We start from the raw sequence: 22,863 nt of genomic DNA, 5'->3' as shown, positions 1-22,863 counted from the left end.
TAAGAATTTTTGGGTCCTTCTCTGCTGGTCAAAGATATGTTCAAAATGGGTTGGCCTGGAATTTCTGCCCAGAAGTTTTATAGGTCCTTCTATAAATGCTTTGTGCTACTCTTCTGTGCTTGCCAAAGATATGCCGTAAATGGATTGGCCTGGAATTTTGGCTCAGAAGTTACCAATATAAACTACTGTTACTGAATGAAGGAATGGTTATTCCTGCATTAATGCAGATGTATTTTGGATTATGACATTTGCATGAAAATTAACAATTTACGAACAACATAGCACACAAGTGAGTTTTCAGCATGTATGAAGTAGATTGTATAAAAGTTTATTACGTTTTATTCGATTTCATTATAAAAGAATAGCAACCTGTAAAATACAGGAATAAGATTTCAATGACTAAACGATTAATGAAGGTTGATAGATTAAAGACTTACGCAATAACTTGTAACTGTAAGCTTAAATCAAGTTAAGGCTCGCGATCCTTGTGTTTGTTTTAAATGCATGATTTTCGTTGACAAATCTATTATTTTCTTGAGTCCTAGCCAAGGATGTATTCTGACAAGTTTGCAGAATGTGGAAGTCGAGCATTTTGGAAGACCTATCCCGAGTCTCCCACGACAAAGACGAGTATAATAATAACATGAATATTAGTAATAATATAATATAATAGTAATAATAATAATATGAACTACTTTCTGATGAATGAGGTATTAGGGCTGATAGTGATCTGGACATTTTATTTTTAGGTTAATAAAATTTTACCGTTCGATCCAAGAAGTAATTTGCACTAATTTACGAATCACATTGGGATATATTGAAAACATTTTACGCCTGTACAACGTATTTAAGGATATTATTAGAAAGTTCTCCATCGCCTCTGCTCAATACGTATACTATAAAATTGTACGGTAAGAATAACTGAAAAATGCAAAATAAAAAAGTAAGAGCATCGAGTAGGATTCGAACCAGGTTCAAAACTACTAAATCCGCACAGAAAGTAAGAACATAGCACACATAGCTACCGAAACAACTACGAAGTTTCTTTCCACTCTTGTGGATAGAGAACGAATCTCTTAACAAGTCTCCTTTCTTTAGCGTATTTTGTGGTCGAAAATCGTGTGTGATTTACCTACAACAATGTTTTCTGTACTTACCAAGCACTGTGATGTTCTAAATGTACTATTACATTAAGTCATAAAAAGAGAACTGGCTTTACCACAAATAAACAAGAAAGTACTGGGTAAAATGAAAGATGAACTTCAAGGAACAATCACGGAAGAATTTGTTGGTTTAAGATAAAAGATGTATTCAATTAAATTCGAAAAATAAATGTTGTAAAAAAGCAAAAGGAGTTAAAAAATGTTATAAGTAAAGAACTTTCATATAACGATTATAAAACTGTTTGTTCAATCAAAAAGAATATTATAAAGAGATGAATTTAATCAGAAATTATAAGCACGACTTGTACAGTGTAGAAGTAAACAAACTAGCATTAATTTGTGTAGATGGTAAAAGATGTCTTAACACTAGAAGCACGGAAATTTTGAACCCCCTAGAAGCACGAAGCAGTCAAATTGACTGCTTTCCATTTCTGGCTAAAAAGGAAACTTATGATGTCACATCATGACTGTATTTTGTGACTTTCTTATTGAGACATATCTACAAGTAACCCTATCAAGCAAATTATTTATTTTATAATGTTTATTTATAAACATTACGCACATCAAATATGTAATATCAAAATATTTATGAATACAATAAATTTAGTATCATAGATTTTAAAATAATAAAAATAACCAAAGATTACTGTCAACTCTCGTTAGATAATAAACGGTAATCGTAAAATAACATTTTCTATGGTACCTTTCGAAAATATGAGGAGGAATTACAGTGTCACTTTCACTTGGAGCAGATAATTCGCTTTCGGATCTCTCCAGTACACTATCCACGAATGTACTTTCGACATTTGAAACATATGTCTGCTCTTTTATAGCTTTTCATAATCGTACTTGACATTGTATTCGCTTGCGTGTGGAAGGAACTTCCCTATCTTCAGATACACTTTCCCTGTCATTAGTGACATTGACCATCATCTCTTTGGCCAAACGTCGGGATATTGTAGCCAACTGATTTTCTTTCCAGTAGCTTCTTCGTATACTATCCACGAAGTCAAGAATGTAAAATCAACCAAGTTGAAAAGAACGTTCATTGGCCACAGTCGACACGCACATTGCACTGTGTATTTCTTTACCATTTGATCCACGATGTCCACAACAAACTTCATCTGACTGTAATATGTTATAGTTTTGGGTCATTTCCTTTGGTGTTGCGGAAATGGATACTTACTTATGCATGGAACTCAAGACACAAACACTTTTGATCCGCTTACATTTGTAGACAGTTAATATATTACCACTCTGGTCATGGTAAACATCACAGTGATAGAGGTCTTTGTTTTTTGAGGTTGCAAAACCTTTAGGAAACTCTCTTGTTATGTTTTATTGTCCTAACTAAACTAGTACATTTAGCCCTAAAAGATTCAGCTAGTTTCCTTGTCGTGAAGAAGTTATCACATGTAACACTTATTCCCTTTCAGTGAATGGATTTATCAAACTAGACACCACAAATTCACTTATCTGTGTCCCAGCAGGGCATTCCAAATCCTTGCCCAGATATGGAAAGTCTTTAGGACATAATTTGAATGCACGCCGGCAAGTAATCAGAACTTGATGCTAAGTTTATTGGATTTAATTGGCATTTATTGGTGAAATCGACATTTGACTTTTGTGGAATAGAGTTGCTCGTCAACGATGACGTCATGCGGTTTCTAACATTTTGTGCACTTCTCAGTAAATGCATCCAAAAGTTCTGACGCGAGTGCGAATTTGTCCATTTGAAGTCCTAGAGATTTTGTTCCCTTTTCATCAAATTTAAAGTACCGTTTTCTTTCACAGAGCCTTTCCCTATTCGAGCTCCCTCGTGGCTAAGCGGTTAGCGTACGCGCCTTTGGCGTGGGAGACCCGGGTTCGATTCCCGGCGGGAGCTCATGTGGTTCGGATTCCACGTTAATCAGTAGGTCCACGTCTCATATAGCCTCGCTGCTGAAAGGGGCGCTAAACTAAAATCAACTCGACAACCTTTCCCTATTCGTTGTTTACTTTTAAATTAGTGACCCGGTTGTTCTTTTCCAGGAGACCCTAATGGATATTGCTGAGCACTATTAGCACCTCAGTAAATAAAGCCCAAATAATATTGTAGTTCTGAAAGAGTTGAAGTCCATTTTGTTTAGTTCAGTTGCCTATACACTTCAGCTTTAGTGCACTTTAGTATATGTCTCCTCATTGGCTCATCAAATAATAAACGAAAAGCACTGCTACATTCTTTATCAGACACTCGCTTCTTGCCAAAATTTATCGGTCCTGGGGCTTCGCGAACAATATTCTGCTTACATGGACGGTAAACGTCACCTTGTCCCAAATCCAATTTTGTCCACATTTTCCATCTGGAGCAATAAAACTGTCACCACTATTGTCGTTGTATTCTCCATCATCATTCCTTTTCTTCATCACTTGATTATAAAATGTTCTCTTCAGGTTCGAAAACACTCGTTTCCATCCCCTTCACTAGAATCCTGCAAATTTTCATTCTTTTCTTCAGACTCAATTTCTAAGAGATCATGTATTTCTTGAGGTCTCATCGTAAAATGTCACATGTACACGGTTCACCTCAACTAACTATACATACTCACTATTGGCCGCATGTATATGAACTAATTTGTTTGTCTACAATAACACACTATGTGATATCTTGTAAGACAGTGAAAAATATACTATGAAGTTGTTAGAGAAAACAATAAGTTTTTTTGTGTCTCAAATTACAATCAATAAAAGTTTTAATTTTTCTTTTGTACAGAAATAAGAAGTGTGTAATGCTGCCATTTGCAAATCACAAACAGAAACACTAATTTTCTATACTCTTTATAAGGCAGTCAAAATGACTGCTTCGTGCTTCTAGGTATAACTGACACTAGCGCCCCTGTGAAAAGGGACATAAACTTATTGTTAATATTATCAACAAGTAGACACAAAAATATTAAAAGTCAGCCAATTTCAGGGCCTTAGCGAAAACATTATAGAAGTGATACGAAATTATATTTCTTGAAGCAGTCAAAATGACTGCTTCGTGCTTCTAGTGTTAAAGGATGGAATAAACACCCTCACATGCGGGCGTTATAAGATAGAAGAGTTGTGGATGTAAGATTAATTTAGTTAGATTAGTTTTAGTTAGATATAAGAGTTTTATGGTTATTATGCCATAAAGTTTAAATTGCTTTTTATTAGGATAATGTTTGTCTTCTTTTTTAGTGTAGATATAAGTTAATTGTAGTTATAAGATGTAACTTGTACTTATGATATATAACTTGTAGATGTAATATAGTTATAGTTCTTAGATACAAATTTTTATGAATGTAACTACAAACTCTATGCTCTAGCGCGATGTAACTTAGTGTAGTTGTTGTAAGAATTTTTGGGTCCTTCTCTGCTGGTCAAAGATATGTTCAAAATGGGTTGGCCTGGAATTTCTGCCCAGAAGTTTTATAGGTCCTTCTATAAATGCTTTGTGCTACTCTTCTGTGCTTGCCAAAGATATGCCGTAAATGGATTGGCCTGGAATTTTGGCTCAGAAGTTACCAATATAAACTACTGTTACTGAATGAAGGAATGGTTATTCCTGCATTAATGCAGATGTATTTTGGATTATGACATTTGCATGAAAATTAACAATTTACGAACAACATAGCACACAAGTGAGTTTTCAGCATGTATGAAGTAGATTGTATAAAAGTTTATTACGTTTTATTCGATTTCATTATAAAAGAATAGCAACCTGTAAAATACAGGAATAAGATTTCAATGACTAAACGATTAATGAAGGTTGATAGATTAAAGACTTACGCAATAACTTGTAACTGTAAGCTTAAATCAAGTTAAGGCTCGCGATCCTTGTGTTTGTTTTAAATGCATGATTTTCGTTGACAAATCTATTATTTTCTTGAGTCCTAGCCAAGGATGTATTCTGACAAGTTTGCAGAATGTGGAAGTCGAGCATTTTGGAAGACCTATCCGCTGGTTTATTGGCTAGCTCATGTACGTGTTTCTGTGTTGGAATCCCATTGAGAACCCACTAGTTAAATTTACAGTCTTTCACTTGCATTAATCATTTGTCTCCTCTAGCATAAAAAGCACAATAATGGGATGTTAAACTAAAGAAATTTAGTTTCATTTTTTCGATGAATGTGAACCCTTTGGGAGGTAGGAGGTGAAGAAGAAATTTTTCCTTCATTTTTTAAAGGGCTATGGGATTTTACAGCTTGCCTTTTGGGGATTGACATGCAAAATCTTTCTATAGTGCATCTATCTTTTAGGATTATTATCGTGTTCCAGCCTTTTGGTAAATGTGGAAAAAAGTATTGATTAAATGTCAGCGTATGGGTAATGTAAGCGCAAGTATCATTACTTCAACAGGTAATAAACTCACAACTTTTAATCATGAATACAGAAATTCCTCTTGAAGTCCCTGTGAGTTCCTTTCAAACTCCAGGTCTCAGGTGCCAAAGAATTAATTCTACTATCTGTTTCCGTATACAATATAATTTTGGAACTTCTGAGCCTAGTGTTATCTTTGGGTCTGTAATACATAATCATTTGTCGATTGACTTCAGAGGATTGAAATTAGCCCGTAAGCACAAGTTACATATTGTTCAAACATATCAGATATAAAGTCGTGTTTAATAAAATCTGCCTCTCTCCCTCTTCTATTCGAAAAGAACTGTATTGTTATCCACACATGAAATTCAAAGAAAGGCAGTCGCGTTTAAACAGCTGTATTTTTTTCAAGTCTAAGTATTAAAAAGTGCCACACATCTTTGAAAGAGGTTAGGCGGCTTTTTCCTTAATACTATACTTTGGTACCTAATATTGGTACTCATCTTCTTCTTCATGAATTGATGTAAGAAGCAGCCGCGTGATTTCCGGACAATTGTTATACCATGGGTATCTTTGAACAATGAGATAACAGTGGAAGACAAACTTCGTTCTTCTTAAACTTGATACTCTGAAAAAACTACGCAAGTAGTTTTGTTATTCAATTGTTATTCAAATACACATCTATTCACTCTGATCAGTTTCCGAAGTAGCATTAAGTTTGTAAAAAAATAATGCCCGTAAAGGTACCCTGGAAATGTATTCCGTACTTCATTTTTAATACATAATTATTTTTTTCTGAATTTGACTGGAAATATAAGGAACACTGACTTGTCATGCACCCTACTTCAAACTTTAGTCGTTCCCCTACCACCCCAGTGTAAGATTGAATATATTTGATTCAAATAAAATTTTAAAAATTTCGCAGAAATGCTATATATTTTAAATTACTAAACCATGCTACATAATGACAAATTAGACGTCAGAAAAATTATCTTTATCTACCATCTCAATCAGGGACGGAGTCAAGTCTCCTTCGGAGGCGGTGAAAGATTATCAGTTTGTCTCTGACAAGACATTTGCAGCACATACAAAAATGATCTCAATGCAAATAATTTTGTTATTCAAGACAGTGTTTAGACAATCGATCAGAGATCACATGGTCCAACTCGGTTGTAATTTCGAAAACGTTGTATCTCAAAACTACACAATAGAACTTGCTTTAAACAATGAAAGCGCAGTTGCCAAAGTATATCTTTGACACACAAAGATGAACTTCGGGGATTTTTACCGTGGCATGCAGCCACGACTGAACAACTATTATTCACTCAGATGAATTCACTCAGTTCAGGTAGCCTAATACAGCAACCGATGGCAAGTACGAGTTTAACAAATTTGACTTTTCATTTGGGGCTTCATAGCATGCGCAGTAGAGTTGAGAAAAAGAAGACAGCAGCTATCCATTACATAAAAGACTCCAGCTCAAGGCAACTGCTAACAACTGAAATACGATCGAAATTGGCAAATGTAATCAAGGAAGACAATTCGAGCAATATTTGTGACTTTCAAGTTTGATAGGAGTAACATTTTCTCCAATTATTTCTGCAAAATGGAAACTTACTCATGTTCAAGTGATATTTGAAATCAAATCACAGATTAGTTATTCAGAGTCTGGCTTATTCGGAAATTTTTTCAGAGTCGGCATTTTAGACGTAGTTGCAAGATTCTGAAATTAAGTAGTGTGTGAAATAACGGGTTCGTGCGATCATATGAAATTCCACGCTAATTATCGGTGTGAAATTATTCATTGGAATATAAATTGAGTAGAACCTTATTCGTTAACTATGTAAAAAGTCAAAAAGATCTTTGGAGTTTAAAAAATGAACAATGTATATGCTTTTGTGGTCAATATGGAAATCAAGAACTAGTTCCTTCCATTACACTTCAGATTTTACTAATAATATACATCAAACTCATAAATGTCTGAAATACTAGCATTAGAAATGATTCAACTTACCCTTATGATATCTTATTTCCCTGAAAAACATACGAAAATGGAATTATCTTTACAATGTTAATGCTTTTTATAGACCTTTACTCCAATCAAGTGATATATGTAGTTTCTTCTTTGTATTTTTTAAGTAACTAATTACCAAATATTTATTCTCTTTGTATCATTTTGTATGTTATTAATATATGTTTGGAATTAATGTTGCGAAATGTGACAAATGAATTCATGTTTCCAATAGATGCTGTTTCTAATATTAGCGAAACATTTATTTTATTAAGTATGTTTTCATTTTCCGAAAGTGTTCAAATAGCCTCAACACTTTTTGTCTATAGCCTTAAACGTTTAACACATTAACTTATGACCAGTATACTTCTTCATGGTGGTACCTATGTTATAGCATTCAATTGTCTATCTAAAAAATGTCAACAATCTTTTAGTAATTGAAAACAATACTAAAGCATAAATGTTTTACGCTCTTGTATTGAAAGACATGAGTAGTTGTTTCCGCAAATGAATACAGTGAAAACTGTTACGCTTAGTCTGGAGCATATAATCAATTATATTGGAAACTTCGGTGAAACTAATGATGGGACTTTGCTATTTGCCAACAGAATGTAAACCTGAGAGTCATCAGTGCAGTTATGTACAGTTCAATTTGGAGAGCACAAATGATTTCAAGGAGGTGCTGATACCTCGAATTTAGAAGAAATAACTCTGGAATTGTACACCTGAATTTCTGTTACACCAACCGTGCTTTGAGGTATTGGGTACCAAAAAAATAAAAGCTCATTGTGTCATGGAAATTATTAATTTATATTGAAAAACTACTTGAATATATCATTTAGATCTTAAACTCCTGAAAAAACATACTTTTAATACTACTAAGGTTTACAAGTGTGTAATGTATCAAATTAAAGAAGACTTAAATTTTTGTAAATATTTGGGAGTCTACTATCTTTAAGGCTTTTTATATATATATATATTTTTATTTCTTGAAATTGGCACAAACATTTCTGAAGTATGTTTTGCAAGTAAATTTCCTAAAGCCACCGTGGACAGATGGTGTATTGTGAATTCTTGTCTCGTTGACAGATACTGCATCTTCGATCCTTCCTATTGAAGGGTTTTCCCAACCTTTTTTCTCAGATGCGATGTTTGTGCATTTTCATCATTCTCTTCTGGATCATTTGAACTAGGTACGAATTCAGCTTCTGAGGCTCCAGGTAAAAATCGTATTTTATATTACCATCCTCTTTCAAAAAGTCTCCTTCTTTTTCAATTTCAGACTTGTCGTCATATTTCGCAGGTTGATAAGCTCAAAAGAACGTATTAACTTATTTAAAATGTTTTACTCAGTTTGTAGTTCATCCATTGTAATTAAAAGTCTGCAAACAATACACAAAAGCATGCATAATACTGTGGAAATTAAATGTGTATACGTAAATAAAAAACTTACAATAACCATACACTGGGGCAGTGACTGTCTCAACAACGTTCTATAGACAAAACGGAATGTGTCACGACCATAGTAAACAAAGCAGCTCATAGCCAGACAAGGGCGAGTAAAACTCACGGCAGATGGCAGCGGTGAGAGTTGCCGACCAAAATCTAAAGCAAACGTAAATTCCCTGGGGTACAAAGTGCCTCGGAGTACGGTTCCAGGGTTAAGAGAAACCAGGACCCCATATGACGATTAACAAGTAGTTTGTTGTTTCTATGCATTGAAACTGTAAGAAACTTTCGTCACCCCGAGAAATAAATAGAATATAGACAGTTTTCCTTATTTCTCGTCGCCCATGTTCCTTACTCCCTTTACAAGAGCAATTTTCGAAAACGTTCTAACTTTTAAGAACTGTGTATGTGCTGAGCTTCACAACCCTAATATGAGTGATTTCTGATATACAGTATACTTGGAAACCAATGCACACTTCTTCAATTTATATAAAACCAATTCGATTCCCTTAAAATTGAAACTTTGGCAGCAACGCATTCTGTGGAATGAAAAAAGGGAATGAAAGGAATGAAAAAAGACTCAAGATCTAGGAACACAGCTCACAGTTTGCATTTTGAAATTGTCAGTTCTTTGTTGTTACACACCCTACTCGACAAAAAAAAAAAAAAAAGTGACAAAAAAACGGGTTGATAAGGAGTTCGTTCTGCATCAACACAACAGAAGTAGTGTTCTGTAGTTTCCGCGATAGCCATGCTTGTTAAGTAATCTGTGCAATGCTTTTGACCTGGTTGGAATCCCACCCAATTTTTTTGATTTATTTTTTTAATTTTGTAATTTTTCAGTCATTCTTGGCGTACACTTTTGTAGTGCATATATTACATAGAGGTGATGAACAACTTTCTAATTTATCCAAAAAATAAGAAGATTTACAGGCGTAAAACCTTCTCTATATAGCCCAATGTAATTCCTTCTTAGTGCAAATCACTTCTTGCATTAATCCATAACATTTTCGTAAACCTATAGATAAATTCCGAATTGTAGTGTTCAGGAAATTACTATCAGACCTAATACCTTGTCCATCACTACCAGAATGCAGTTCATATAATAATAATAATAATAATAATAATAATAATAATAATAATAATAATAATAATAATAATTTTGATTTTGAGCTTAGCAGACGTTTTAGCAGCTCGGCTATATTAGATGTCAATTTATAATTTAACGTAGCTTCCAAACAACATGAGTTGCCGCCGGAAATTGATCCCGAGTCTCCCACGACAAAGACGAGTATAATAATAACATGAATATTAGTAATAATATAATATAATAGTAATAATAATAATATGAACTACTTTCTGATGAATGAGGTATTAGGGCTGATAGTGATCTGGACATTTTATTTTTAGGTTAATAAAATTTTACCGTTCGATCCAAGAAGTAATTTGCACTAATTTACGAATCACATTGGGATATATTGAAAACATTTTACGCCTGTACAACGTATTTAAGGATATTATTAGAAAGTTCTCCATCGCCTCTGCTCAATACGTATACTATAAAATTGTACGGTAAGAATAACTGAAAAATGCAAAATAAAAAAGTAAGAGCATCGAGTAGGATTCGAACCAGGTTCAAAACTACTAAATCCGCACAGAAAGTAAGAACATAGCACACATAGCTACCGAAACAACTACGAAGTTTCTTTCCACTCTTGTGGATAGAGAACGAATCTCTTAACAAGTCTCCTTTCTTTAGCGTATTTTGTGGTCGAAAATCGTGTGTGATTTACCTACAACAATGTTTTCTGTACTTACCAAGCACTGTGATGTTCTAAATGTACTATTACATTAAGTCATAAAAAGAGAACTGGCTATTTGAAACAGTAAACTGTGAGCTGTATTCGGAAGTCTCTTATTATTTTTTTGCTATAAGTTTTGAGACGTGCAAATGTCTTAAAGAAGGAGACATCATTTTTACCCCAACACTATCCTTAGGATATCAATCTTATTTTATACTTTATTATGCATTGCATCCGTCAAAACACTAGCATTCTTTGGAAATTTCAAGTTTCTATCAATAGTAGTTAGGCTTACGTTGATGGGTGACCGAGTCCCTTTAGCCATTTATAAAGGAGTATACTCAAATAGAAATGTCATATTTCTGCGAACAAAAATATTTCTTCAATAATATAAATGCTATATGGCAATCGAAGATGTACATAACATACGCAATTTCCTGGAACACTTCTTCTAATCTAGGTAACTAATACATATACAGCCTTCATTGGAAAAGCACTGGTGGTACTATGTGTCTCTTGTTTGATCCTAGTCCATCTGAAGTTGTGGTGAATAACATTGTGCCAGTGGATTTTGTAGTGATTCTCTTGCATTCTCACACATTGTCATTCGGCTAAATATTTCATAATCATTCATGCCATTAATCAACGGCCTCTTGGAGTAAAAGCCATGTTTGAGGGACGTTAAAGCATAAGTTTCTGTTAATATTCATTAACTGATATATCATTCGTTCGTGTGCCCATATAGTTGTTCTGGAATTTTTCGATGAACAAAAGAAAGGACATATCTCAATTCATCTTCACTGAACTACAGAATTTAAAATTGCTATCGACGTGCCAGCAGCAAAAATTTTGCGACTTAAGATATTTTACTTAGTTAAAACTAACATTCTTAAAAAATGAAATCATTAAGTTTTATGTACCACGCTTTTGCTGGTTATTATAAAGAAGACGGTGATAGTGAGAAATGAATGAAATGGTGAAATGAAGAAAGTTGGAGGAAACGGGACAACACCGAGAAAGCCCATGAGCATGATGTCTGTCCACCACAAAATCCACACGGACAAGCTGAGATCGAACCAGGGACCCCAAGCACCGTAGGTGAACGCTGTGCCACTCCCCCAGTAACATTCGTCTGTAGTTAGCAACCATTAGTAATCTTCTCCGCCGACCGTCGTAATGGTGAACTATGAAACATAACTTCGTTCTTTTTTTTTCATGCATAGAAAGATAATCACTTATTAGCATGCAGAAACGCAAAACAATTGTTATTGGAACAAGTACTTTGTTACACTCTTTGCAGCCAATCCAAACGGATGTAAGCATTACTCGTTATTTTTCTTCATGTAGAAGCCGACTCAGTGTGTGAGTGAGTAAGTGAGAGAGCATACACAAAGTTGCTCGTCTGCACATGGTTAAACTAAAAATAATTAGTAGTGCTGGGGCTCGAAAAGATAGCCAGGTGCGCAAAAACTTTTGTGACATCATAGGTCAAAGGCCAATGCACCTGGCCTGGGATCAATGACCCAGCGGTACCTAGGAATAAAGACTCTAAATTTTGACAGGTATACATAGGACCATGCTATCGCTTTGTGAAGGAGGTTACACGAATTCACCTTGCACTCTTAATTAAGACTAATTACGAATTAAAAACTCTTTCAATCATCCTCTTCACTTGGGCGCATAAACATGCTTTGCCGACCTCCATTTAAGCTTGGAAACGACTCGAATGAAGAGATCGGTTGCAACGTGGTTGGTCACGTATGAACTATGCTGTTGTAAAGATCAAAATAGAAAAGAAATGTCAATTTTACCTTTTTTGTGTACTTATTAAAGTTTGCCGCGAGGGGTAGTTCACTACTCACATTATTCAAGTTGAGTACGTACCGCAACCTACTTTTGCGTTAATACTTAAAGTTAACACTTCTGAAAAGGAAAAATCAGAAAATTGAAACACCGAGAACTAGTTGTCAAATACTCATATTTAACTATAGAGCAAAGTAGTTTTGTTTTACATGAACTGGATACTACATTGAACTTTAATGCTAACGTATGTACGAACTGAAATAGAAAATAAATATTACATGTTAATAACATATAATGAAATTTGCACCATTTGTATTAAACACACAATGAAAGTAAGATTTATATATTGAATACTGATATAATACTTCTTTTTTGGATAATTTCCTATCTAGCTAAAACAATGATACAAGTACGAAATTATTTATACAAGATAGTTATACGTATATGAGCTCATTTATTTGTGGCTTGCCTTTTGGTTTTTTTCTTTTATGATTACTGCTGTTTTACGACGGTGGATCTGGCGTACTAATTGCAACTAAAAGAAGTAGTTACCTTGATATTGGTCGACCGATTTGCTCCAGTAGTATATGGTTTCGGGATAGTTTTCAAGTGAATTCCCTGATGGTTCCTTTAAATGTACAAATTGATGCTACTTACAGGTTTACTTCCTCTGAGATGGAGGTTACTTTTGGTGTTGTCCTCGGAACGCAGGATACTGGTGCAGTAAAACTTCTTATCTAATGAATTTTCCTGGCTAAGGCTTTAACTGATATCGGGCATAAAACTATGCACATTAGACTTACTTATTTTTACTTGTTAAACGTAAACTCTTTACTATTTCCCACTTATGTAGAAATACAAGTCTTCGCACCGGGACGCGTGCCACATTCCATGAATGTCCAAGCTCGATTGCTTGGCGCACTTCCTGTCACCACAATGCACGTGATGATCTGCTATGCTCTGGACATAACGCTGTTTCTGATTGGTTGATAACTGGAAAAGTGTCCAATCAGAACTGGGCTTAGAAGTAACCGGAAACATGGAATGATCCAGCACTTTCTCGAATGTTCTAGACGACTACACAACCGGAAATTCCAAGTTCTTTGAGACAAAGAACTATTGCTCTGTACACACGCATTCACAAGAAAAGTCAGTTTGTGGCGTCGAAGAGATGTTATGCACTGAAGGAGTACTTGCATAGTTGCCAACTGCTAAGTTTATTACCAAAAGTCAATTATGAATTTAATAAAAGGTGCGCATTAATTTTTCTTGCTTCGAGAGTCGATAGCAAATGTCGCCCACAGAGAATTGGCAATATTGCATTGGCAAATTTGCCAAAGGACTCTGGACCGTTCGTAGGGTCCTTGATTTGGTTTACTCTGTATATGATTTATCTCAACTGTTTTAGGGTAGATGGAAGCACAGCATTGTTTTATTAGGAAGAATACACCATTGTAACACTGTTGATAAATGGTTTAGGCAATTATAAAACACCAAAAGTATGTATTGAAGAAATTATTCCCTTTTGGCACTGTCAACGGAGCACTATTGGTGGAGCATTATTTACGAAGCACTATCAACGCCAGTTTGCACTATTTTTGTACGCCTTATCGTCATTTTGAATAATAGGTCTTTACACCTGTATGTTATGCCACTTTTTTAAGTCACTTTTATGTAATTACAAAATGTTTTTTATCTCTTAATGTTTTTTAATCAATATATATATATATGTGTGTGTAATTTTCCTTCATTATTATTATTTTTCATTCATTATTTTTAAATATGGTTTCTCACAGTGTGCTTATGCTTTGAAACTTTACACTGACCACAATACATATTTGCTACAATGTTACAAGGACATATCACTAAACATGTGTACAAGGTCCATCTAGGTAAAGAAAAATCAAGTTTATATAAAAAGAAATATTAGTCTAACCTAATGAAATCGTGTTTGGCGAAATGAACTAAACTCTTTTTTTTTCATATCGGAAATTTATCGGAGACGAAGTCGGAATTTAAAAATTAAAACAAGATTAACGACGGAGTTGTTAAATTTGTGCATTACTTTACAATATAGAAATTTCAACACATAATAGCTATGAATAGATTTTGAAAACCCCCGTTTTTTATGAAAACATGAGTATCTCTTTTAAACATTAAAAAAATCAATACAGCCAAAATGAGAAGCATGACCAATATTATGCTTTTTATCATTGCAACTTAGTAACATTAAACCTTAAAATTATTTGCTTATCAATTCGTTTTAACGAGACTCAATACTTTTAAAATTATTTTTTTTACAATAGATTTTACTTGCATATTCGCTGTTATGCAATTCGATATTTGAGAGGATTTTAAAACAAAATTCGTTCTTAACAATGCTTAACTATCCTGTAATAACTTGACGGCATACATGAAGGCTACATAACTATTTATATTTTTTACAATGGGTATTTCGGAAATATCATTTATAACGCTTTTCCTATTAACATATTTTCATCCCATCCACATTTAATTACATCGAGGGCACAACGTCAACCTCGGTAAACAACATCTTTATAAAGACACTTCATTGCTACTACTATTGGAGTATAGTCTTGCTACTACTTTCGGAGCATAGCCTAATTTTATTAAACGCTTTATAACATCTCCGTTCCGGACATGCATTGTCAACGGGGTACATATATAAACACAATATTTCTTAAACCCATTTATAAACATACGTCGTTATGTATTCACCTTATGCCTCATACGATCTCTGTTATCTAGCAATATTTTTTTTTTTCGAATATAGACCTCTCGTGTTCATTACTATTACCACTTATACTTCTCGGTGACCAAACTGACTTAAAGTACATGATTACTTTATTTTCATTAAAACAGATGATTGTCGACTATGTTAACAAAAAAAGAATTGTTCGTTCATTTATTATTATTATTTTTTTTAAACAATTACCCTTACTTTTAGAAAACTTTAGTTTAGTGTTAATGCCAAAAATTCAAAAGATGCGTCTAAAAGTCTCCGTTGTCTTTCTCTTTTTTTACCGTATTTGATAAAATAGTAAAGAAAAGATACGAAGATCCAACGAAAAAAAGGATATCTAAATCAATGATATCTAAATGGTTATTGAAATGAACTACATTTCGGGTACTCCTATTTGGCCTTCTTCAGTAATTTACTTATACGTATATTTTCTCAATATATTCACGAATAAACATAACGTTTATATAGAAATTTAAAATATGAATCAGCACATGATATAACATCGATTGTTGAAGCTACGATAATGTATTTTCTAAAATTGTCAACTACCAAAATAAACAAAATTATCATTTATATGAAGCATATATTACTTATATTTTTCTACCTTAACTATCGTATACTAAAATAAAAATGTGAAGGACGTATATTGATACTAATCTCCTACCGCTAGACTATTAGTTACTCAACATGCAAAGGTTTCATCAAGAACGGAAAATGTTAATCCAATTAATTAATTATGCTATCCTATGCACCATTGAAACAAACTTATGCATTGTACAACGAGAATAAAACTAACATATCGTACTAAAACTAAACAAAACTTGCTATAATTATATATATGTGCATTTATATATTTCAATGCAACAAAACGCGGTAACTTTTGGATTATAGAAACGAGACTCATGAGACATTATACTTATCATTAAAACTATTACATTCCTTATTTAGTAACTTGTTTATCATTCTCTTTTTTTCACAATAAAACTACCTTTTTATTTTTAACTATTCGTTTTCCAAAAATAATAATGAACGAAAAATATGAATCTAATATGTAAACTCAATACAATATATGACCAAATTCAAGTCCTATATTTGTTTGCTAAATATGCAAAGAAAATGTATTCATGAAGCTCATAAAATTTAAAAATAAAAGACAATATATGTATATATATGGCATTTTAACCTTACTACATGTTGTCATTATATACAAAATAATTGAACTATTTATGCATACACTTGCCTTATATAACTAAGCTAATGAATCATCAAACATTTTATTACACATGTATGAGTTAAACGGCGATTAAGCCTTAAGTAGCGCCATTTTGCGCGTCATTGATTGACAAAGCAGGTTGTAAGCCATGAATTAAACAAAAATATAGGTTAATGAGTTGATACCGAAGATAAATGAGTGCTGATTTACGATTTTTTTACAGCTCAAAGTGTGCGGGGTCGCTAACCTCCCGACGATTTAAATAAAATCGCTTTTGCACTATATCCTTGTCTCTCCCAGCTGAATGCTTCATGCATTACAGCTATGTCACAATCGGGTAAATTATTCCAACCCCAATTGGACTGTCAGTATCTAGACCTACAGAAGGTATTGAAAAAAAATAAAACATATGAAAAGGACAAGAAGAATACCCTGTAATGGAGGGGGGGGGGAGATTTGATATTACAGCCTTGCATTTAAGTTTCATCTTATAGAATATTGCAATTATTTTGTGGCCTGCTCGTACCTACAAAATTAGTAGGTTTACAAACACATAACTTGCTTAAGAGCACTGACCAATACAAAATTGTGCGGCCTTTTGGCAAAAATGCACTTATCAACTCCAGGAATGTCGTTACATCCGAGATTAAAGTCACAATTGAGAATATGTATATTCACAAATTTAAAACCACAATTATTCAACAAAATTACGAAATTACAAATGCGTAAGAGAACGCTAGTTCGCTTCCAGCACAAACGTATTATGCTTAATTCTTTTTTTTTTCAAGTATGAAAAATGAACAACAGAATGGTAATGATTAATGCGTCGAAAATTATACATATTGTGGAAGAACTCGATTTTTGAGAACAATGAACGGATATGCCAGGTTGTCATGGTGGAGTATGCTTAGGGTTCGATTCCCGGCAGAAATTACAGTATTTTATATTAAATGAAGTGTACCGTTTATTTATTTAAATTATCTCCATGGTCGAGAAGTTTCGGGTTCGGTTCCCAGTGCAATACAAGGTTGTCACATGGACAAAAGTAATTAGGTTGGCATGGTGGTGAATGCTGGTTTTGGTTATAACCCATTTAGTAGCGATCTCAGTGATTATAAAATTAGAAAACCCTTCCCTCCCGTTTCATGGTGCAGATGCGTTGGGTTATTTTCCCAGTTAAAAGTTTAAGTATTTGTATAATCCCCATTTTGAGGTTTCATGGTGTAGAGCTGGGATCAATCTCAGTTAGAGAGAATAGTAAATTTAAATCCCTCCCGTCCCACCCATGGTGAATTATGTGCGTTTAGTAAATTTAAACAATAGTAAATTTAAAATCCCTCCCTACCCGCCCATTTATGGCAAATAATGTTAAAATTAGTAACGTATATAATTCTTAATGAAACCCACCCGTCCCACCCTCGCTTCAATTCAGCTTAACTGTAAAACAAGTGCGTCGACTGAGTTCGATTCTCGATTGAATAACAGAAATGTGTATCAGTTATATTAAACAACGAATTACGTTCATTAAACATAGTAATTAAATGATAGTTTGTGTTATAATATTAAGGTTAATAAAAGTAACAAATATAGTAATAATATTACAAATTTGCAACAATAATATTAAGAGAAAAGAAAGTGAAATAATTTCGTTGTATTTATGTTCTGGACACAGAGAACAGATGCATGTATCAGGCAGGTTGTGTTGAACGGAGGACGAGAGTCGCTCAAGCGATTAAGCACGAGTGTAGCCGAGTTGACACGAAGGTACAAGGTTACGTTGAGAGCCGCACGGAAAATTTGCTCCGTGTTGAAGCAGGCAGAATAACAGAGATGAAACAGTTGTTGTATAATACATTAAATATAACTCACATTAATCATAGGATTAGACTATTGATTATTCAATTAATAGTAAATAGTAATAGTTATTACAATGTTGTCCCTAAAGAACAATCATAGGGTGCACTATCCTGTTCTTAAAGACAATGGAAAACCTGCGACGATGTTTAGTAAATCTAGGTACTATTCATTAGATTTAGGAGTTTTAAGATACTTTGCGGAATATTTTCCGACATATAACGTAACGAAAGAACAGACGTTTAGAGAGAACGTTCTGGGTCGCAGATACAAAAACTATTATATGATTGAATTTTCAGAGAAGAATTTCAGCGTTGATGATTTAGTAGAATTGGGATTCAGGAGACATTTCTTGTCCGTAATTACTGGTATTTCAGAGACAAATACATTAATACGCAACGCTATATTCTTCGCAAGTAAAGAGGATCAACTTAAATACAAAGTATGTGCGTTATTTACTAGCGGTGCTAGTCAAGAGCTAGTGAATACATGGCTTGATTGTTTTAGAAATAGATTTGACTGCACTCAGGCAGTAAAAATTTCAGAGTTTGTTAGTACTATAGCGTTATACGAGAAAAAAGCAAAAATCATAGTGGCAAGCGATAAATCGTTGCTCGATTTAGTAGCTTTTGCGTGGTTCTTTAAACAACGAACACCTTGGTTATTAGCCTAGAGATGGTCAAGAAACTACAAGAATTTTTGTATAGATATTAGTATTATTATTGATTAGTATATGTATTATTATTGGTTAGTATAGGTGTTATTATTGGTTAGATATATATGGGATAAGGATATATTATTAGTAAATTATTATGATTTAGTATTTAGTAGCGATAGTAATTTGATTATAAGATATTTTGTGTTAGTAATATAGGACGTAAATATATGGGTAGTTATAGTATTAGTATTATTATTATTGGAAGATAATCTGACTATCAATTGGTTTTATTGTAGTATGTCTTTATGGCATATAGTTTTAATATATTTTAAATAGTGACGTAGAATAAAAATAGGAAAAGACTATGGAGAAGAAAAGCAAAACAAAGGAAAATGAAACATGAATGATTTTGTGTGATTAGTTTTGTGTTAGGATTTTAGATGTAAGAGAAGGCGAGAATGAAAAAAAAAACAACAAAAATGAATGATGCAATTGAAGTAGAGTTAGTCTAGACGTAAGTTTAAAAATTAAGAAACCCTGTTCATTAGGCCAAACCTTTCATTAGGGGAAACTCTAATCAGGAAGGAAATCCCATTCTCTTCGAGTTAAAGTGGGTGCTTACCACACTTCGATGAGAATATTTTATTTATAATGCAACATAAGTCTTCCGTGATTGTTGAAAAGAGACACAGGAGTTGACTCGTACATCACGTGAAAGCAGTGCAAATTTTTTTTTGGTGGAGATATCCTTCATTTTTAGCTAATCCCTTAGCGTAAGATTAAAATTAAGATAGAATTAATTAGTTAGTAAATCATTCGATATTCTAGGAAATTCTAGGATAGTCAGAAGAGAGAGAGAGAGATGTTAGTAGAGCATCTAATAGTAGAAATAGAATATAGTTATATTCTTCTAGTATAAAAGTAAAAAATAGTCTAGATTAATCGATTCAGTTGTATTAGTCAGGAAGAAAGAGGAAAAAAGAGTTGGATTCAGGAATGTGAGTATTGAGAAGAAGGAAATTTTAGTGAAGATAGAGTTAGAATGTAAATAATTATAGACGTAAGACGTAAAAGAAGAACCATCAGTAGATCTATAACATAGACTATAATTAATAATAATAAATGTGGAGAGAGAGAAGAAGATAGAAATAATAATTAATAGTAAATAATGTTAAATAAATAAATAAAAGTAATAAGATAGAAGTAAATATTGAATTTATAGATTTAAGCATGCATCGACGAGTAGATATATAGATAATTATGTATGCATATATGAGCGCTAGGAGTACTCCATAAGAATATAAGAAATAGTTATATAAATATAGAATATGAATAAAGCGCAAGAAAAGAAGAAAATGGAGAAATATTATCGGGGACATGCAGAGGATTTTTCCTGCAGATGAGAAGCCCTGAACAGATATAGAACTTTTGGAGTTGGAAATAAGAAGTAGTTTTAGACTTTCTTCGATAGTAGTCCTTCTCACACGCTATAGGCCCTGTCGGCAAGTGTTAAAATAATGTAATAATTTAATAATTTAATATAGAGATAAGTATAAAATAATAAGTTAAGAAGATTAATAATAGTAATAATAATAATAAGATGAAGTTTTAACCTAGTGTAATTGTTGCGGAATGGCCATCCTAGACAATGAAAGTAGGTAAATAAGTAAATAAATAAATAATAAATAAATAAATAGTCTATGGTTATGATTTAAAAGAATAATAGTCACGTCTTCGATATTAAAAAAAAAAACAAAGAGAATCACGTCACGTTAATTTTATTAAATTTAGGTATGGAGAAGAATTAAATTTTAAATTTTTGAAAACCCGTCAGATTTTGTAAAACCATGTATAGATAGTTATAAATATGCTAACTGTAGCCAATTGTTGATTGAGATGATACGGCAAGTCAGGCTGCCGTATTTAACGACCAAAGCCTTCAGGATTTTTAGGAAATGGAAAATCCATCATTTTTCTGAATCACAATCAATTTTTGTATGCAGTTAACAAGTGTTAGGGTTAATAATAATTATAGGTTAAGGACAAGTAAATAGTTATAGTATTTAAATAAATATATATATTCGCGTGTAAATTTTGTACTTACCCATATAGTTAATCCAGTAAATAGTCCATTGTGTAATCCAGTGTAATGTTCATCAAGTAATTATATCCATTAGAGTAAAGATCACATATTAATCAATAAATTTTTCACTTGTAAATATTTAATCACTTTATAATATTTTAATTTTGATATATCACATTTTGAATATTTTAATCATGAACGGATATGCCAGGTTGGTAGAGTAATGATTGAGTACTAGTATGAATTTTGAATGTCGGTAACACTACCGTAGTGCAAGAGATCCCGCACGCAATCCCACGAATAGAGGTTACGAATTGGAACATTTTAGTGAATTCCAATAAACATTCGACGTAGATAAAACATTTACGTACATCGTGTGACATAGTGGTTTTGTAAAACAAAGTGTTTTAAAACTAATAGTGTAATAATTGCGACGCAATATGGGAATTTGATGTTATCCAGTCAACGGTGACGCGTGAATAGAAGGCAGGAAGTTGAATTAACCTTGACAAAGCTTGATTGAAAAACTGTTGAGCTTGCAGTTACTAGGTAGCATGAAGTGTCAGGATTTCCAATGCCCTGCTGCAGGATTTTCTTTCTGTTCAGATTAAATATCAGTGAATAAAATTTTTCATGAAAATAAAACATTAATATTTTCAAGTTTTATAGTGCAAATGTGAATATGTTAATTGCATATGTTTTAATAACTATGTGACAAGTTTTGATTTTTACAGTTCCATCCACAGAGAGGTGGAAAGAGACGAAATTAAAACATTACTGATACGGCCAATAAATTCATTGGTTGGCAAGTATGGACATTCAGAGTAATGGAAGTTTTTGGTTATTTGATACTGTAAAAGCGTTGTCGCTAAGAGGAGATAACTCAAGAGTACTTGCAAATGTATGCACAATCACTCTTGACAAAATGTGATGTGCAAGTGTTTCAGGAAAAACTCGCTAGATGTCGCGAGGATATACTTTGCGACATTACATTTTGAAATGTCGTATTTTATAATGTTAGAAAGTAATACAAAGATTAAAAATTCGAATATATAGTTTTAAATAAATGTTAGGTGAAGGAAGATTAATTAATATTTATATAATTATGTTGAATAATAATACATATTTTATTTCATTTCAAGGTGATATTTATCTTTAATATGGTGTCAGTATATATCATGTACAGGGTGTTTATAGAAAATCGCCCTCTTACGATGTCGAATTTGGTTTGCGGAGCAACCAAGTTTTTAAGGGGGGACATGTGGAAGAACTCGATTTTTGAGAATAATAATTTGTATATTTTAGATTTATTGTTATGTTTATGTCTCGAAATCGTTAAGTAAGGTTATGGGAATTTAATGTTGAATATGTAAAGTTAATGCAAGCTGCACAATCTCGCTAATAGTTGTGTCAGCAATTCATTGTAAACAGTTGTGTATAAGAATGTCATCGTAACGTGTCTGGCAATGTAGGAAGGAAATGTTGACAATGTGTCTTTCCTCACATTAGCCAGATTCTAGAAATTGTACAAAACGTGAATTTGTGGGATTTTATGAATTTCATGAGATTACGGATGTACGGAGAATTGCTTAGAATCGGGAAGTCAGAACGTGTCGAGGGTTGCAGTTTTGAGTTTTGACACATGGAAGGAATTTGTCTCTCCATGTGAAAACGGTGTCGCACGTGCCACAGCAGACGGAAAAGCAGACGATGGTAGTTGGACCCCGCCAAACAAAA

General features: G+C 33.2%; 1 long non-coding RNA gene across 2 annotated transcripts in view; it reads right to left on the bottom strand.

The window, feature by feature from the left end:
* The window catches only part of LOC145683421 (uncharacterized), a 199,349-nt gene that overhangs the window by 47,476 nt on the left and 129,010 nt on the right, over positions 1-22,863 (bottom strand). For both annotated transcript variants that reach the window (XR_014131088.1, XR_014131087.1), the window contains exon 2: positions 7,504-7,523. This is a non-coding gene — a long non-coding RNA (uncharacterized LOC145683421). The remainder of the gene's footprint in view (positions 1-7,503; positions 7,524-22,863) is intronic.

Source organism: Thermobia domestica, chromosome 4 (genome assembly GCF_964235325.1).
Source record: "Thermobia domestica chromosome 4, izTheDome1.hap1.1, whole genome shotgun sequence".
In the NCBI taxonomy this organism is placed as follows: domain Eukaryota; kingdom Metazoa; phylum Arthropoda; class Insecta; order Zygentoma; family Lepismatidae; genus Thermobia; species Thermobia domestica.
Note: the sequence above shows the minus strand (reverse complement) of the source record. Positions and strands in the feature narration are given on the sequence as shown.